The 16,541-nt window shown below is 39.2% G+C and overlaps 1 protein-coding gene across 5 annotated transcripts in view; it reads left to right on the top strand.

Moving 5' to 3' along the window:
- The first annotated feature begins 1,949 nt into the window (after positions 1-1,949).
- elavl2 (ELAV like RNA binding protein 2) overlaps positions 1,950-16,541 on the top strand; it is a 31,944-nt gene continuing 17,352 nt past the window's right edge. For 2 of the 5 annotated variants that reach the window (XM_084924245.1, XM_084924243.1), the window contains exon 1: positions 1,950-2,406. The gene's annotated coding sequence lies outside the window, so the exon portion shown is untranslated. Of the gene's footprint in view, positions 2,407-3,720; positions 3,841-16,541 lie in introns of those variants that run through there. The other 3 variants (XM_084924242.1, XM_084924244.1, XM_084924247.1) reach the window with 3 other exon arrangements.

Below are 16,541 nucleotides of genomic sequence, written 5' to 3'. Positions count from 1 at the left end.
CTCCCAATCTATTTTCCAGCTGTGAGGATCTCTTCCCGGAGCTGTACGCCAAAAGGCAAATTCATTTGCTCTTCTCACTGACACTCTGAGATTTTGTATCATCGGCATCACTCGGGTCACTCATCCATTTTTTCTTCTTTACAGTCCAGCCATGTTTTGTTTTTTTGGGCTACACATGTTTCCCAATTTGTGAATTCAGCCTGAGAACAGATCATACATTCGACACATAGAAGCAGCGACATGCTGAAATTTGAGCGACACGACTTCAATTTTTAATTCGTGAAATCCTTTTTATGTGGTTGATTCCCTGGTATGATGCCAAAAATGAAGATGCTGGAAAATGTTCACTAAGCCTCATGACTTTTTTTTTTTTAAAGAAAATGTAAAAGCACTTGTGTGGTTGCAGGCTTGCTTGTTTATTTATTTATTTTTTTTATAGATTTGAAGACATTAGAAGTGAATCCAGTTTGTGACAGTGGGTCCTCAGTCACAACTGGGGCTGAGGTGGTTGATGCAAAGTTCTCATGTTATTTCCTGTGTCTAACAACAACAACAAATACAAATTTGGAGAGATGCTGTATTCTGAAGGCTGCCTTTTTTTTCATAGGAGTTTGTGCATCCCTCTTTATTTGTTTTTTGAGGTGAGGACAGTGATGTAGGTGCCATCAATTATGATTAAATGTCTGTTGTCACAGCTGATGACACACACATGACTAACATCAGTGTGTTTGAGTTTTTTACATCCTATTAAGAGACTACACTAAACTCCACTTATTATCTGGCATCTACTGGACATACACATAAAGAAAAATGCCCTGGTATGCATGTACATCTGTGTGTCAGGTCCTCTTGTGTTTTGCTAGGAGTTACATTATATACTGTGCCTGTTTGAAACTGTCCGACCGCCTAATAGCACCGATCTCCCCTCTGATTGCATTTACGTTAGCCTAACTGTTGCTCCACCCTCTGAAAGTCGACAAAGAAGGTATGAGATAACTCCTGCTGTAGAGTGTGCTTCACTAGTGCACATACAGTAAGGTAAGAAATTACGGTAATATCAATATGCCTTTAAAATAAAATAAAATATGAAAAAGTGCCAGGGGAGCCCAAATTAACGCCCACCTCTGTTTCTAACCTGTAGGTCGAGGGTTGAGGGCTGACCGTTGACTGGAGGGCTCCGAGTCAGACGGCATGTAGGCTGCCTTTACAGTCACTGTGTTAGAGCAGTGCGCTGTCCGCGGTGCTGAAACCTGCTGATGAACGCGGGGATTCGCTTTCAGCACCAGTGCAAACGGGGATTTTCTTTAAATATATATATATATATATATTTCAAGATATCCTGACTAATGATGATGATGTGAGAATGGGGAAATGGCGCAGACAGTAGCAGGGTGAGAACGAGTGCGGCTGGCCTGCTAGAGAGTGGAGGGGAAAGGCGTTTCGGAGTAGTTTTATTGTGTCTGCGAGGGCTGGAGTGGAATAAAGAAAAGAGAGAGAAAAAAACCGAGCCATTTGCAACACGTGAAAGCAGCACACGTCTCTTACATGACTTCAGTAAGGTCGCTGATTCTTAGATGATGGTGACAGTGTGGTGATCTGCTGTTAAACAAATTTGTCAGGTTTCTTTCTTTGCTTTTTGTTCTTCCTTTTTTTTTTTGTTAAGGGGGGGCAAAAGAGCGGACTATGCTACTCTCGAGTCGTGGTGTTATTCCCGCCCGCTCCACAGACCCATACCACGGCAAAAAGGCGATGTTTGACTTCAAATGCCATATTTAGGAAAAATGCTCGGTCGCTTTGAGTGACTGGGGCGAGGACGAATGGCGTCTTGTGATCTGGGAAGAGACGCTCGAGCTCAGTGAGGAACGCCTCGGAGCCAATGGCATTGGAGGGCTTGTGCACGCATAAGCGGTGGATGGAGCTTCTCCGGGTATACTTCCGCGTCCAATGCATGTTCATGTGTAGGTTGAATGGATGAAACGGGGAGTGCGGAGAGGTATAGGCATGCTGTGATACGGCCCTATATATTTGCCGGCAGGACTATCTTCCTTTTAAAGAGAACCTCCTCCGTGCATTGGCTTCCACTCAGTGATGTCGCGTATTTGTGTGGCGCACCTGTAAAGAGCGAGACAGGCAGAAGCCGGCTTTTTTAATTATTTGATTCCTTTTCTTTCTTCTGTTATCTTTTTTTCCCTTTTGTTTCATGCATTTGCTGAAAGGAACTCATTTCTGTGTTTTGATTTAATAAATATTTCATTTCCCTCATTTTATCTTGTTTGTGTTGGCTTTTTATGTTCCCAAGTTTGAACTAAAGAGAGCGGAATTCGTCATTTTACACGCTATTGGCCAGGTGTTTTCATTCAGAGATTGTTTGCCTAAGGACGTCCCTAACTTTCATTTGTAGAAACGGTAAGATATTTTTTACACATTTGCTCATTCACCTGAAACATGTGAAATCGATTTCTTCTTCTTTTTATTATTATTACTAAGCCTGTTTCTGTTCGCTGAGGACAGTGTGTAGAGCAGATCATGCATTCACTGTAGTCTCAGGCTGTCTTATTGCATGCAGACGCGATGGGAAAAGTCGCCGTGATGCAGTCATGTTTCCCCACTCAGGGCTGATTTTCAACTCTTGAATCGCGGTGGCTTGGCATATAGGAGAGACTTACAACAGGCTTTCTCCGCACATGTGCTCAATTTTTCTCTCTCCTTCCCCCCCAACCCTCGACATGCATGGACGCACTATTGCTCTAGTGTGCAGAAATACAGGCCTTGTAGAGAGCTGAAACGTGGGATCCGCATAGTAGTCGTTACACTGTATCCAAAGGTAGAAATGTGGGGTGTATTAGACTGATGTTACATATAGAAATTAATATTACTGTATACATGATGGAGCCAGTAAACAAACTAACAAATTTAAGCTGTTTGATCTTAGACTTGAGCTCTTTCATTAATATAAAAACTTGCGATTTTATTTAAGCTCTAAATTATAAAAGAGAAAAAAGCGGGTCCAAATACAAATGAGATTTAAAATTAATGAGTGGTGGCTTTATTTTTTTTCTGTCTTTCTAATTTAATCGTAAGATGGTCTGTAAGGTTTAAGATGCAGCGTAACTGCAAAAAGACCAATGCTATATAGGTTAAGTGCAGCCGGGTGTTGTGCTACTTAGAGTTGCCGGATGAAGTTCTGCTATCACATGCATATTCCTATGCTATTTTTGAATTTCCATGCAGCGCTTATTTGTGAAGAATACAGGAGCTTAGCTACTCGTCCCCCTTTTTTTTAGAAAAAACAAACAAACACAAAAACCCAAAGCGATCCTAACCTTTGTCAGCATTCCTGTCTTTTGCCCTTTTTTGTCTTTAAATATAGGCCACCTATATATTAAATCCATGCCCATATGTTTGCTCTGCATGGATAACAATGGAGATGCCGAAAACTTAAAATATATATAAAATGTTTATGTTCACGTCATGGCTGGAAAAGGCTATCTGTTAAAATTAGCTGATTACCCTACAAAGAACCCTAGTGGCACAATGTTGTTTTTTGTTTATTTGGTTTTATTTTATTTTGGAGCTGTAGCTATTTCTTAGTTGTAATTTTCCTCTGTGCAGAGCGCTGTTTAAAGCAGCAGCCTACACCTGCAGCAAATCAATTAATCGTCTATTTCCGGTATAGAGAGGGTGGGTCTGCGCTGATTGGCCAAAAGTCTGATTAGTTTATTTAGGGTGGCTGGGTTCCCGCCACCGCTCCTTATTCTGCTGCGCAAAGACTGTGACCAGGTTTGATGTCTGCAGGTTGTACCTCAATAAATTCCCGCGACGCCGATTCAACACCTCAAGGTAAGGCAAGTCAAAGTGTTAGCGTGATTAAAAACAAAGAAATACTAACTGTAAAAAGAGGTCAGAGTTGTTAGCTAGGCCAGACATGCTAGCTGAGCGCCATTGGAAGTAGTTTTGACTTGAGAAAACTTTGCCTCTTGTAACCTAACCTTAAAGCTTCTTAAGTTAGTGGGGTAACCTAATTAGTTTGGTCTACAAAATAAAATTGTGTTACTAAAAAAAAAGACGCTCTACAGCCCCTCCATCACTGGCAGAGGTTGTGTTAGCTAAACCCGCTCGGCTAAACCACAATTAGCAGAAAATGGAAGTTTCACCCGGATTAAACGCTCCACCTCTAACCGCTTTCTTTCGTAGTATAATCTGTAAGTAGTCACTGTCTTTAATTGGATGAGGCACAGGTGTCACAAATTAACCTAACATCACTGGGTTGCGTTCACTTGTTCCCGGTGAGATGGCTTCACGTCACTGTAGAAGTGCTTTACTAACATGAATTTAAGTTCAGTTGGTTTTAACAGTGGCCTTTGCCTATAAACACACAAAGCCTAAAAACGTAACCCCCGTCACCCATTGTTTTTGGGATTTTTTTTTCCGTATCGAAGTGACTTATAATAATAGAAGTATATTTTTTTACACAGGCACATTGCTAGCTGTAAGGAGTCCTATGTATTTTCAGAGTGATTAAATTATTGCCTGATCTCATTGCTAGTAAACCTTGGATTATTTTTGGGTGATACGCCGGTCAAAGTAAAGAGCCTGGTAATTTTGTCTTTGTAAGCTTGAACTGTTAAGACTTGGAATTGCGGCATTAAACAAATGCGTTTTCACTCTACTTTGTACTTTGTGTGGCCTTGAATATTGAGTGAATCTGTCGAAGCCACAGGCATCAGTTCGTGGTGAGTAACCTTCAGCTGTGAGGTCACGAAAAGATTGCATATCATGGAGTCAGCAGCTAAGAGCCTGACCGGGTAATTTACAAGAAATGCAGGACATCTGTGGCTATGGGAATAGTCAAAAGGAAAGTGACATCTCGAAGCTTTCAGTTTTTGTTTTCCTTTTTTAAATTTTTTAATATTTATATAAAAGGAGGTCCTTAGTGATTATTAAACCTCATATGTGATTAACAGATGAAAAATCAGTTGTCAATGCTGCTTTTTGTCTGGGCATCCGATTAAATGCAGTACTACAAAATAATGAAACGCTGTGGGGGGGAAATTCATAATTTCTCTTAACAGAAATGCTTTTCCCCAATCATGCTGCGTTTTATTTTGTTCTTAGTTGTACTGGCTGTAAGAACACTGTTCGCTGCACAGTGATTGCACTTAATTTTTCTGATATCAGTGGTGTTGAACTCCGCTCAGGGGATATTAATTCAGATGAAGTGTCATGGCAGATCTAATCATAGGTATGTAAAACATAGCTGCTGCTTTTAGGCATTTTTCCCCTTCCTCTCTGTTCGTGCAACGTCCACAGCTTCAGCAGCCACCGTGTTCCTGAGGACAAGAGATAAGAGCGGTTGTCTTTATGTATTATTGAGCCCCCACGTCTGCCTTTCTAAATAAAGGCTGCTGACAGAGTGACTAAAATGCAGGACAGTGAGTGAACTTCCAAAGGCCACATATCACTGTGCTCTGCACGGCAATGTGTGCTGCTGTCAGAACTGGGTTAGTATACAGCGTGTAGCTTTGAGGAGAAAAGCAATTTTGCCCCCTTTGTCCTCCTTAAATGTCTGTCCCATCCCCCTTCCATGACTTTGTTGCCTAACGCCCCCCACTACAAACCCCCTTGCTGCTGAGACAGGCTAAGGCTCTGTGGCTTTTGCACTTACTGTGTGTTGGCCACAGGGTGGCCCTCCCCAGTATGTGCAGGTCATTACTGGAGATCAGCAATGCATTGTCCTTGAACCCTGTTACTGCTTTGTCAGGCCTGGATACAGTAGGTGGGGTTTTTGTGTGTGTTGAGTGCTTTATGTAATTTAACTGTATTGTCTGCAGGCCTGTTTCTGGTGGTGGAAATATGCCTAGTTTTGTGTTAGACGTGTGATTTGGATATTGGTGAACTGGATTAATGAAGGATTTTTTTTTTTTTTTTTTTTGTTCCATTAAAGTGTTTTTTTTTTTTACTCTTAGTGGTTTTAAGTACCGATTTGGATTTCAGCAGTCTCACTAGTATGTGGTTTTTCTTTAATTTACAAGTATCATGGTGGATTATTCTTGGAGCACAGGAACAGTTTTTCTTAATGACTTGCACACTTTAAAATATAATGGCAGATAGTCCTATTATAGTACTGTATATTTTGTTACAGGAGGTTAGACTAATTCCACTCGTTCAACAATTATAAAATTGTCAAACTAAATTAAAAAGAGTCAAATGGTAATCTGTACCTTTGTATAAATGTTTTATTGTACTGCTTTTATTGTACGGCTGCACGTCAGCTGTCATTTGCTTTTTTCTAATTTCATACCTAAAGATAGTAATAACAGATTGGCAAATATGAAGAATCATAAGCATCGACATATTGATGGTTGTACTCTAGCTCTCCAGCAGCACAGAGCATGAAGTATAAAAATGCCTCTGGTTAGGATTTCTGAATAAGTCAATACTGATGAACATGTGTTACAGTCTCTTGAGCAATATGAACCCAACTGAATTTTATTTCAGCCAAATTCTGCATTTTTCAAATAACGTTATCTTCTGAGATTGCAGGATTATTGACTTTTTCAAAAGTGTTGGTGAGAAATTGTGCACTTGTAATCTTGGAGGCACACTGCCAATTATAACTCAGAGTTGCGTCACATTTCAGTATTGCTGTGACATGCTCTGGCTGGCATGGGGGAAATGCTGCATAAATACCCTTTTCTCAACCTTAGGACAATCATAACAGAAGTAATAAAAGTTCACCTATAAAGATGCTTCCCCTCCTTATCCTTAAGTTAAACTGCACTGAAAGCTGGTTTGCCAGTAAGAACACACACAGCAAAGACACAATGCAGCACTGCAGTTTTTTTTGAGATGTGGACTACGGAGCAGGACAAAAGGCTGGAGTGATGATGTTGGGCTGTGAGGTGACAGTGTTACTTTATCAGCAAAATTGATTGGATTTCAAGGAAATAAGTAGACCAGGGGCAATATGTCCAAGTAGTAAAATGCATGTATGTGCTTAATTTGGTAGGTTATGTTTTTGGCTATATTCTTTTTGTCAAGGACCATACAGCCTCTGAGTAACAAACCACATGAATAATGCTGCACATGTGCAAACAGGTGCTTCGCCTAACCCGAAACACACAGAGGTGTGTCTCTGGAGGGAGAGCTGGGACTTAGAAGTCACTGCATGTTTTATTTATTTATTTATTTTTTAAATATAGATGTATGCTGTTGATTATAAGGGAGAAAGTTGCTAGGTTGGCATTGGTGAGGTGAGCTGAGACGTGAGGATTACTGCTGCGAGTGAGAGGGATGTCAAACACCCAAGCTGAGATGCAGCATACAGTATTCCCACATAAGAAAACAAATTACTTGATTTTTATTTCTTTCAGTTCATCTAATACCTAACCAATAAATAAAAATAGCTGAATAAAACATCTACATTTTCTCATCCAGGTACAAGTAGACTAACCTTTTCCTTTTCTCCAGCATTTTCTTTTATAGCCTTATCCTTTGTACTTCTGGTGTGTGGGTAGACTAGTCTCATCTATGTTTTCAGCTGTGATATTTTGAACCGTTACTTGTGTGCTTTTAGTTTTCAAGGACAGGTTGTGCATGTCAGTGTGTGCACTCTGGAGTTCTTTACTCTGCAGCTTGTCACGCATACTTGGTCAATTTAATCCTCTGTGGAGTTGGTAGCAGAGATTCGTGCCTCCTCATTTTAAGTGCTCAGTGTCACATCAGTACATGCCGATCTAAATGTTGGCTTCATGTTCAAGTTGAAGAAATTCTATGGTCAGTCAGATCTGTACTAAACTGCCTCTTGTCAAAATCACGAGGGTTTATTCAGCTTGTTTTGCCCCGATGAATGTTTTCTCATAGCAGTCTTATTGTATTTGATGTAGTATTTAATGACTGATTAAAATTTTGCTAATTTTAGGAAGTTTAATTAGTTAGGAGGTTTAATTAAAGAAAAAAACAATGGTAAATGTTAAAATTCTTGTTTATGCAGTGAACAAAATGTAGTCTGTTCAGTAGTGGCCATTTAAAGTGTAGGTCCTCTCAAAAGCCTGGATATCTTCAAGTTTCTGTTATGACTTGCGTGTGTGATTAATTTAAATTTAGAACTGAAAGTTGTGGTGTTCTTCAGTAGTGTGTCAAGTAAAATCCTACCAAAATATCAAAATGTAGAGCAGGGCGATATGACCAAAAATATTTATCACGATATACATTTGACAATTTGCGATAACAATATAACTGACGATATAATTGACACTAGACAAAATACTTTACAACTCCTCAACTTTATTAGTGCAGGAAAAAAAACATCAATGTATTTCCACTTAAACAAGCAGCTTTTTTAAGTGCATTAAAGTTATATAAAAAATTTACAGTGCAAATGCAAATTCCTTGCTGACAGTTTAACCAAAAGGCATTTCCAGTGGAAACTGGCCGACATATCCTCAGCATAACCTTGTATAATATCCACAAAACTTAAAAAGAGGTTATACACACACACAATACGGTAATATTATGTTGAAGCACAGTACGTATCACTCCGCGAGGCTCCTACGATAGCCGTAATGCTGCGACAATCCATCAAGTGGTGCGGCTTCGTAGCTTAGCAAAGTCGTACTGAAACATTTGACAGATTTTCGAGCGCCGTGTACGACATAAAATTGTTTCGAGGTCAGTAAACACAACCAGAATTCATACATAAGGCACACGGGATTATAAGGGGCACTGTCGATTTTCAGAAAAATCAAAGGATTGATTTTAAGTGTGCCGTATTTTCCAAAAAAACCACGGTAATAACGACGGCCCGCTAGCATGCGCTACCAAAAATAGTGCTTTGTTGTGTATCTGACGGATGAAAGCCAAACCAGTTCCACACCACTGAAGTTGCAGCATTTTCACAAACCAATTCTTCTGTTGAATAAGAATTTGGAAAATGGAGGTATAAAAGCTTCACACATTTCAAGAATGTTGCTAACAGCACTTTGCTAATTGTCTGAACTTCACTCCCCAAAAATTTGCTGTGATGTAAAATGGAAACCTGACAGAAAATCGTGATATTGGATCCTAGGAGTGTACTAGGGCTGCCACGATTAGTCGACTAGTCACGATTACGTCGACTATTAAAATCGTCGACGACTAATTTAATAGTAGACTCGTCGTTTGAAGCTTTGTAAGATCCCAAAAGACGCAGGAATAAGTAGTAGGATTTAAGAGTGTAATAACGGACTGAAACAGAAGATGGCAGCACTGCATGTACAAGGATGCCAGCTGCCGTTAAACCCCGAAGAAGAAGCTGTGTCCCAGAATTCATAGCGCGGCCCAGAACAGTTTCCAACAATGGCGGCAGCTAGTTAGTTTTAATATTACTCTTATTATTCTTTCTGGGTCACAAAATAAACGTTTAACATATTTTCAGGTGAGAATGTAGCTGTGTAAACCTCAAATATCTGCTCAGTTTATCAGGACACCACATATTTTCAAAAGCGCTCCCACGTTTTCGGAGACGTCTGTTACCCACTAGCTCGATAGCTAGCAGGGGGCAAGGCTCATTAAAGCCCATGAGAACACCGGACTCCCGGCAAATCGTTTTCAAACCCACCGCCGTCTTTCGCTACTCAGGTTAAATATATATAAGTCACTTGGATAACTTAAAAATGTTATTGTTTGTCTTTTTTCAGTATTTTATTTGTTCCTGAGTAAATCGGTTTGGCTGAGATTAAAGTTATAGTTTTTACACAGCTGAATAAACATCAAGCAGACAGCTGATTATCAGAAGTGTGAGATGCTCCCGTTATATTTTAGATAGCAAGGAGCAGACAGTTGAGTTTATTAAACTCAGCTGTCTGCAAATGTCATTAACATTTAATAAACTATCATCTTGTCTTTATTTTTAGTTAGCACATACCTTAAACACTTAAAGCTGTAAGCTAATGATAGTTATATAAGAGCAGATGGATGCTGGTGCAATAAGCTGTACGTTTTACGTCCAATGGATGATGATCTGATTAGTCGACTAATCGCAAAAATAATCGGTGACTAGTCGACTATCAAAATAATCGTTTGTGGCAGCCCTAGAGTGTACAAACGCTTTTCTTTATAAATTTACATCTGTCCATCTTCTTGGGTTTACTCAATTTAAAGTTATGGGAGGGCTGGAGCCCATCTCAGCTGCCATAGCACAAAAGGCGAGGTACATCCTCGACAGTTTGACGCAGCGCTAGCATGGCGTACCTTGCCTTCCTCCCACAGTCCAAAGATATACAGCTACTTGTGTTAGGTTATTTAGCGATTTTAAATTATCCATAGGTGTCAATTGGTTTTAAGATGAAGGTATAACTTCTGTTGTACCCATTGGGGTGAGGTGGGTGGGAATTGTGAAGATGAGCTGCTCCTCCACCCTTTAAAGCTGCAGTAAAGAGGGGAAATGCTGAGATTGATTCAATAGCAGTTGATTTTTTCAGCTGTATCTCAGTGGAATTTGATCAGCTGTGAAATCTTGCTGCTGAACACCCACTCAGTCACTTTTCTATGTAATTAATTAGCACAATCAGTGAGCTGCTAAAACACAGCCAGCACTACCAGCTTCAGAGGTTATAGAATGACAAATGGCTTAGAAACAAAAGTTTACTACCTCAGGTAACTCCCTGCATCTTTGTGACAACATTTTGAAAGCCCCTGTACTTTCTACAAGGGATCGAATGACTGCTAAATTCTGGGTTGATACTGATGCTTACAACAGTTTGGCCCATGGATGACACTGATGTTTGAGTTTATTTTATTCATCATTGTCAGGGAAAATGAAGCAAAATCACTTTTCATGAAATTAACAGCTTTAAACTGTTTTAGCTCTTCTGTTTAGCCACTTTAAACACGATCAGTCAGTAAATGTGACTTTTGTCCAAAAGTTAATGGCGATCAACAAAGCAAGTCTTGCCAGTATTATCCTACTTTTTACATTGTGCCATAGTGACGCTAGTAAAAAAGCGCTCACAGTATTTGAATTGGAAATCTGTATTTTTCTCATAGTAGCGCTGTGCGCAGGGCCTTTTTTTCCCTTGCGAGAAGGCTGTGGGATCTGAAAGTCCCAGTAACTAAACACGCTACACTTTAATGAGTCCTAAAAGGCAGCCTGCTCAGTGGGGTAAAATTGTGGAGGTGGATGGGTTTAGCTTAGCAATGATGGGAAAACAAAAAAGAACCTTGTGGTCTTTATCTGGGCCTGGTTTCTGACGAAAATTGTGAGGCAAAGCCTCTAGGGGAACAAGATGCTCTGCTCTAAGAGGAAGCTGCTGGCTGGCTGCACACAGTGAAAGCCTTGACTGAAATTTTTGGGGAGCGGCATCTTGCCAGGCTTCGCGTTCCAAGTGTTTATCTAATGAAATATTTCTGCCTTGTGGCAGTATCTCAAGTGGGACAGTAGCCAGTGTTTGTGCATTGTACTTAGAATAAAAGGTGAAACATAAAATGAGATTGAAGTAAGTCAATTTCTTTAACAACAATATGTTCTCCTGTGGGCCTGTTTTTCTGTTACTGTGCGTGTGGGGAGCCAGTTTGTAGAGCAGCTAACTAAATTACAAATGCAGTTTTTGGTAAATTAAATCAAAGGGCACAAGGATGCTTGTGTGCCCTTTGTCACGTTAACAAAATGGCAAAAAAGTTTTGCAGTTCCCAAGTGGTTTCACTTTTGACAATAACAAAAACAGGAACAGCGGGAGGGTCAAGTCCAGAACCTTTTAGTCATTGGTTTTTAAGCTGCCGTTGTCCTGCAGTAGACAAGTGGAAAAATATTATTTTAGATGAACACTAATGAAGAGCAGGTAAGCAATAGGTAGCGCTGTATACACTGGCCTGCAGTTTGACTACCTGCAGTGTTTGGCTCTGAAACCTGCCAAGTCCCCACAGTACTGCACACAATGCTAATGCTGTCACTATTTTGTTTATCAATGTTTTACATATCTTTAGTAACACAATAACAGGTTAAAAGGGATTTTAATGATGCAAAAATAGTTTAGATCCCCGGCTAATCAGACTTCCTATTTGAGCGAATGTATAATTATTGAAAATCAGGTATGTGAGTAAAAGTAAAACTTGGACAATAACATCATGATGCAAAATTCTTTTTGCTTCATTAAATGAATGATGATTTAAATCCCTCATGTCAATGACCATTGTGTTTTTGTTTTTTGATAAATACGCCCATGTTAAAAATGAGCCACAGTATGAATAGTACTCTAAAATCTCACTTTAAATTGATGTTGTGATGCTCTGAACTCCATCGGAGGAAAAGCATAGTGAAGCTGTAGTAACCTTATAAGCTTTAAACATATGCACTAGTCATATCGGCTCATGCTGCAGAATAACGTGCACACCTTGATGTTAACAAGTAGCAGCTGATTTTGTGAAACAGAACAAAATATAATTTGTAGTAAGCTGTTGTTGTTGTTATTATTATTATTGTGGGCTCCTTCATAATGCTAATGCAAAAACCACTAATAGGCCACTGTAACCATCTGCAGGTTCCTGGTTTTTGCATCTCTGCCACCATTTTTGGGCTCATTTGGTTCAGCAGCTTCTCTTTGAGTAAAATAACTGTTGTACAGCATTCATTAAATTTACCTCCCACATCATCCCCTCTGTTTCAGTCACAATAGTAGTTTCAGTAACTCTGCCAACTAGCATTTTGGAGGTATAATTACAGAGTGATGCGCAAAGTGTTAAAATAGGACATGCTGAATTCCATTTATGATTAAGAGTTTATTAGAACAAAACTAGTAGAGCTCATCAGGAAAGTCAGCACAGCAAACGACACAGGCTGAGAATCCTGGCTGAAAAACAGCTAAGCAATGACACAGTCGATTACTGGTGGTCTTTAACAAAATCTTCAGTGTTTCTCTGTATTATTTAGGGTACTGAATTTAAACTTTGACTGCAAATGTATATCTCAAAGCTTTAAAAAAATAATTTATTGATCAATATTTGATGATTAAACTGTAAATAAACAGTACACTCATCCAGCAAACCCCTCTCCCTTCTGAGGGGCGGTGCCTCTGCTCAGTGCAGTCTCACCCTCTGGGAGGGGTTGGATCTGCCCAGTCAGCCAGTGAAATTCGCCACCTTAGTCATCCTGGTGACTTCTATATTTAACCCTGTGTGCCCTGTGATCAATTAACAGTTTGTGAACCTCAGAAGTTTAATCATTTACGAACGCGCTGGAAGTGAGTTTATACATTTGCATCATTGCTGAAGCGCAATAATTAAAACATTCAAGGTAAAAAATTAATGGGAAATATCCAGAGATGGATAACTGGAATGTGCTTTTTGCATGTCAGTCTTAGTTTTGAAACTTTGTGGAGATTAAAAAAAAATCATCATGGACTCTAACTTGGTTTTTCACATGCTGTGCCTGAAATATGCAGTGTCCACAAGAGCAAGCGAAGTTAACCTGTGAAGTCTCTGGCAGTAGTTATTATTCATGAAATAAAGTGAAGGCTGATGCCTATAGTCATGGTTTGGGGTTTCCTCCAGTGTATTGTAAGCTTGCCTGAGTAACCTTAAGCATTGGGGAATAATTTCTTTTTAGACTTACTGCACTCCAGTAAGCTAATGATGTTTGGCTTATTGTCACCTTGACTGTTTTTTAACTTATAAAAACACCTTATATGTAGCGATAAAATAAATAAAAATAAATCATTAACCGGTCCCTTTAATGATCAAACTCTAAAACACAAATCTGCAAAGAAATTTGCAATGGGGTGCATCTTTGTTGGAAACCATATGGCCTATTGTGCACTTCAAAATCACACTGTATAAATGAGTCTCCTCAGCCTTCGGTTCATCTTCTGTCACGGTCTGCTGAGGTTTTTCTCCTAAGTGAAATGCATCTGTGGTAATGGGTCATGTTGGTAAAAGCAGTTTGCTGTGTGGCTGTGTTTTCTATTTTTGCTTGGGTTATGCAGCGAGTGGTTTCGACCTTGGTTTTGGGACATGCCAGCAAATCAAATGACTCATTTATTTGCACTTGTGCAATGCAACGTTAAAATCAACATGAATGCACAAATGTCTTGGCCAAGCTAAAAGCAGTGTTGAACTGAGTGTGTAACTTTCAGTTTAAGATATTAAACCTTTATCATCATCCTCACAGGTCTCTCTAAAAGAGATTTTGCGTTTGTTTAGTGGAATATAATTGATAATATTTTTTTTGATAATAAAAATTGATACCCGTTAAGTTAATCACCCAAAATGTTAGACTGTTTTTTTTTTTTCTTTTGTCCAGCCTGTGGCATAAAATTGAAATATAAACATTTGACGCAGAAATGACAACATCTAATGACAGAGTTATCACTGGCCTGAAGACAGAAAAAGCCAGTCACTGTGCGTGGTTATGAAACTGCAAGTGAGGCTGCGACTGCATTGTATTCATTTGCTCTGAGTAAACTGTGCATCACGCCATTTTCACATGGATTATGATCTGCCAAATATCTGGAAACAATGGGATGAGCATATTGTGCGTGACACAGGATAATTTTAAATTCAGCTGATAATGCCCCGTTCTGAGGAGGTGCTCACAGAGACTTCACTGCTCGAGCACAGCTGACTGTTGTCTAGATTTTACTGTCTTGTCATTCTGACTTTAGTTAGCTGGTAACAAAGTAATTGCCCAACAACTGAGGGAAAGCAACTGCCTGAAAGTCATATTAATATGTAGCCGACATATTCAAAGGTCAGGTTGATTCGTATACTAGCAAAATCCTGAATATTGTCACTATAGAAGATCTCTGCACTGTACACGAAGAGACACAGCGATATACTTAAAACCCCCATAAATAACACTGTCCATGAACATTGTCATTTTTAGTCAAGCAGTCGCACTAATAACACATTCACAGTACACCTCCAGGTTTTCACACTTGGATAGACTGAGGTCATAATTATTTTCTAATTGAGAGTCCACAGCAGTTCTACAGCTGTTTGATGTGACTGACATTGGGCTGTTGCTGCAATTTGTCAGTTCATGTGTATTTGTGTACATAATCAGTGTTGTGTATTTTCTTTTTGTTCTCCCCTTGTTTTGCCTCTTTAGACCCATGTAAGACCTTCCTCCGGTAATAAATCTAGAGACTTTATGGACACACTAACCTCCTTTTTAAAGAATCTAATTCTCAAAGATCTCAGTGTAAAGTTACTGCCAGGAGGCTTCATGTACAAGCTGTAAATGCTGAACATCTAATACCTGAGACTGCTTTTAGGGTCCACTCAAATCAGAACCACTGTTGGAGTTGGATTCAGACGATGGACTGAATAGTCATTCAATTTAGAAAAAAATAAAATTGAATGTAGGAAAATACTGATCTGTCCACCACTTAAGTTTCGTGTAGTTTAATCCATGTTTGTTGCTGAATGGTGCACTAGTTCATTACACAGGTTAAAAAAAAAAGTTTGTTTACTATAATCTAGCTCATTAGCTGGTAGGATAATTAATAATATTCAGACCATTTCTACATCTGAAGATGCTGTAATAACCAGACCTTCAAATTCATTTAGGGCAGTGAACAATAATACACATCATTTGGACAGGTGTTGCATTGTTGCATGGGTATTCTGTCTCTTGTGCAAATAAAAGTACATTGTGGATGATATAAACCCTTCCTAACTACTCTTAAACTAATATTTAATTTCCCCCTCCATCATCTCGGCACCCTGTGCTTATACCAAACTCTTGTGACACTGATGGATGGCTATCTACATATCAGAAAACCAGAGCAGAAAGGACTAAAGGAGCTGTAATTATAAGCCATAAGCCGTTTTATAGGGTGAATCATCACCTTATTCTACTTCAACACTGATCATGTGACACAGCTATTCCCTTCAGCTCAGTGTCGTGGCAGTGTTGAGGCAAAAAGAAACATTAAAGATGCCAATAGTTCTTAAAAGCTGCAGTTTACATGAATAATATGTATTTTATTATAAAATGACACATGAAAAAGTAAGATATTTAATATATTAACTTTACCACAAAATTTGGACATTAAATTGTAGACTAAGTTCATGCTTAGAAGTATGGTGAAACACTAATGGCATATTGACGTGTGGCTTCACAAGCTCGCCACTAAGAAATTGGATTAGTTTGTACCTGTCCATGTGACAATCGCAGCACTATTTTCATTGCATGAGTGGAGAAAATCAATTGGCATGAGGATGCTCGCAGGCCGATTTTCATTTGATGCAACAAATTCACGAATGAGGAGCTGCATGCAGTCATCTGTTACTTTTACTTAATGTTTTTCAAAATTAGCCTGCAGCCAAAAGAATCTTTTGTCTCCAACTTTAATTTCACAATACTTTACCATATTATACACAACATGGAAAAATGTCCTTATGCAGCTTTGTGGCCTGTAAAGTTATCAGAGGTGGCCCCGCTGTAAATGTGTGATCTTTGATGCTAACAGAGGTATTTTTAATGGTGTGAATTAAACTAAAGTCAGTTTACACTGCTATAAATTTTTTGTTGGATTGTTGTATTATGCGCATTATTATTGGAGCTT

This window comes from Perissodus microlepis, chromosome 3 (genome assembly GCF_051167445.1).
Source record: "Perissodus microlepis isolate ML-2025 ecotype Zambia chromosome 3, ASM5116744v1, whole genome shotgun sequence".
Classification (NCBI taxonomy): Eukaryota; Metazoa; Chordata; class Actinopteri; order Cichliformes; family Cichlidae; genus Perissodus; species Perissodus microlepis.
This window is presented reverse-complemented; position numbering and strand designations above follow the sequence as displayed.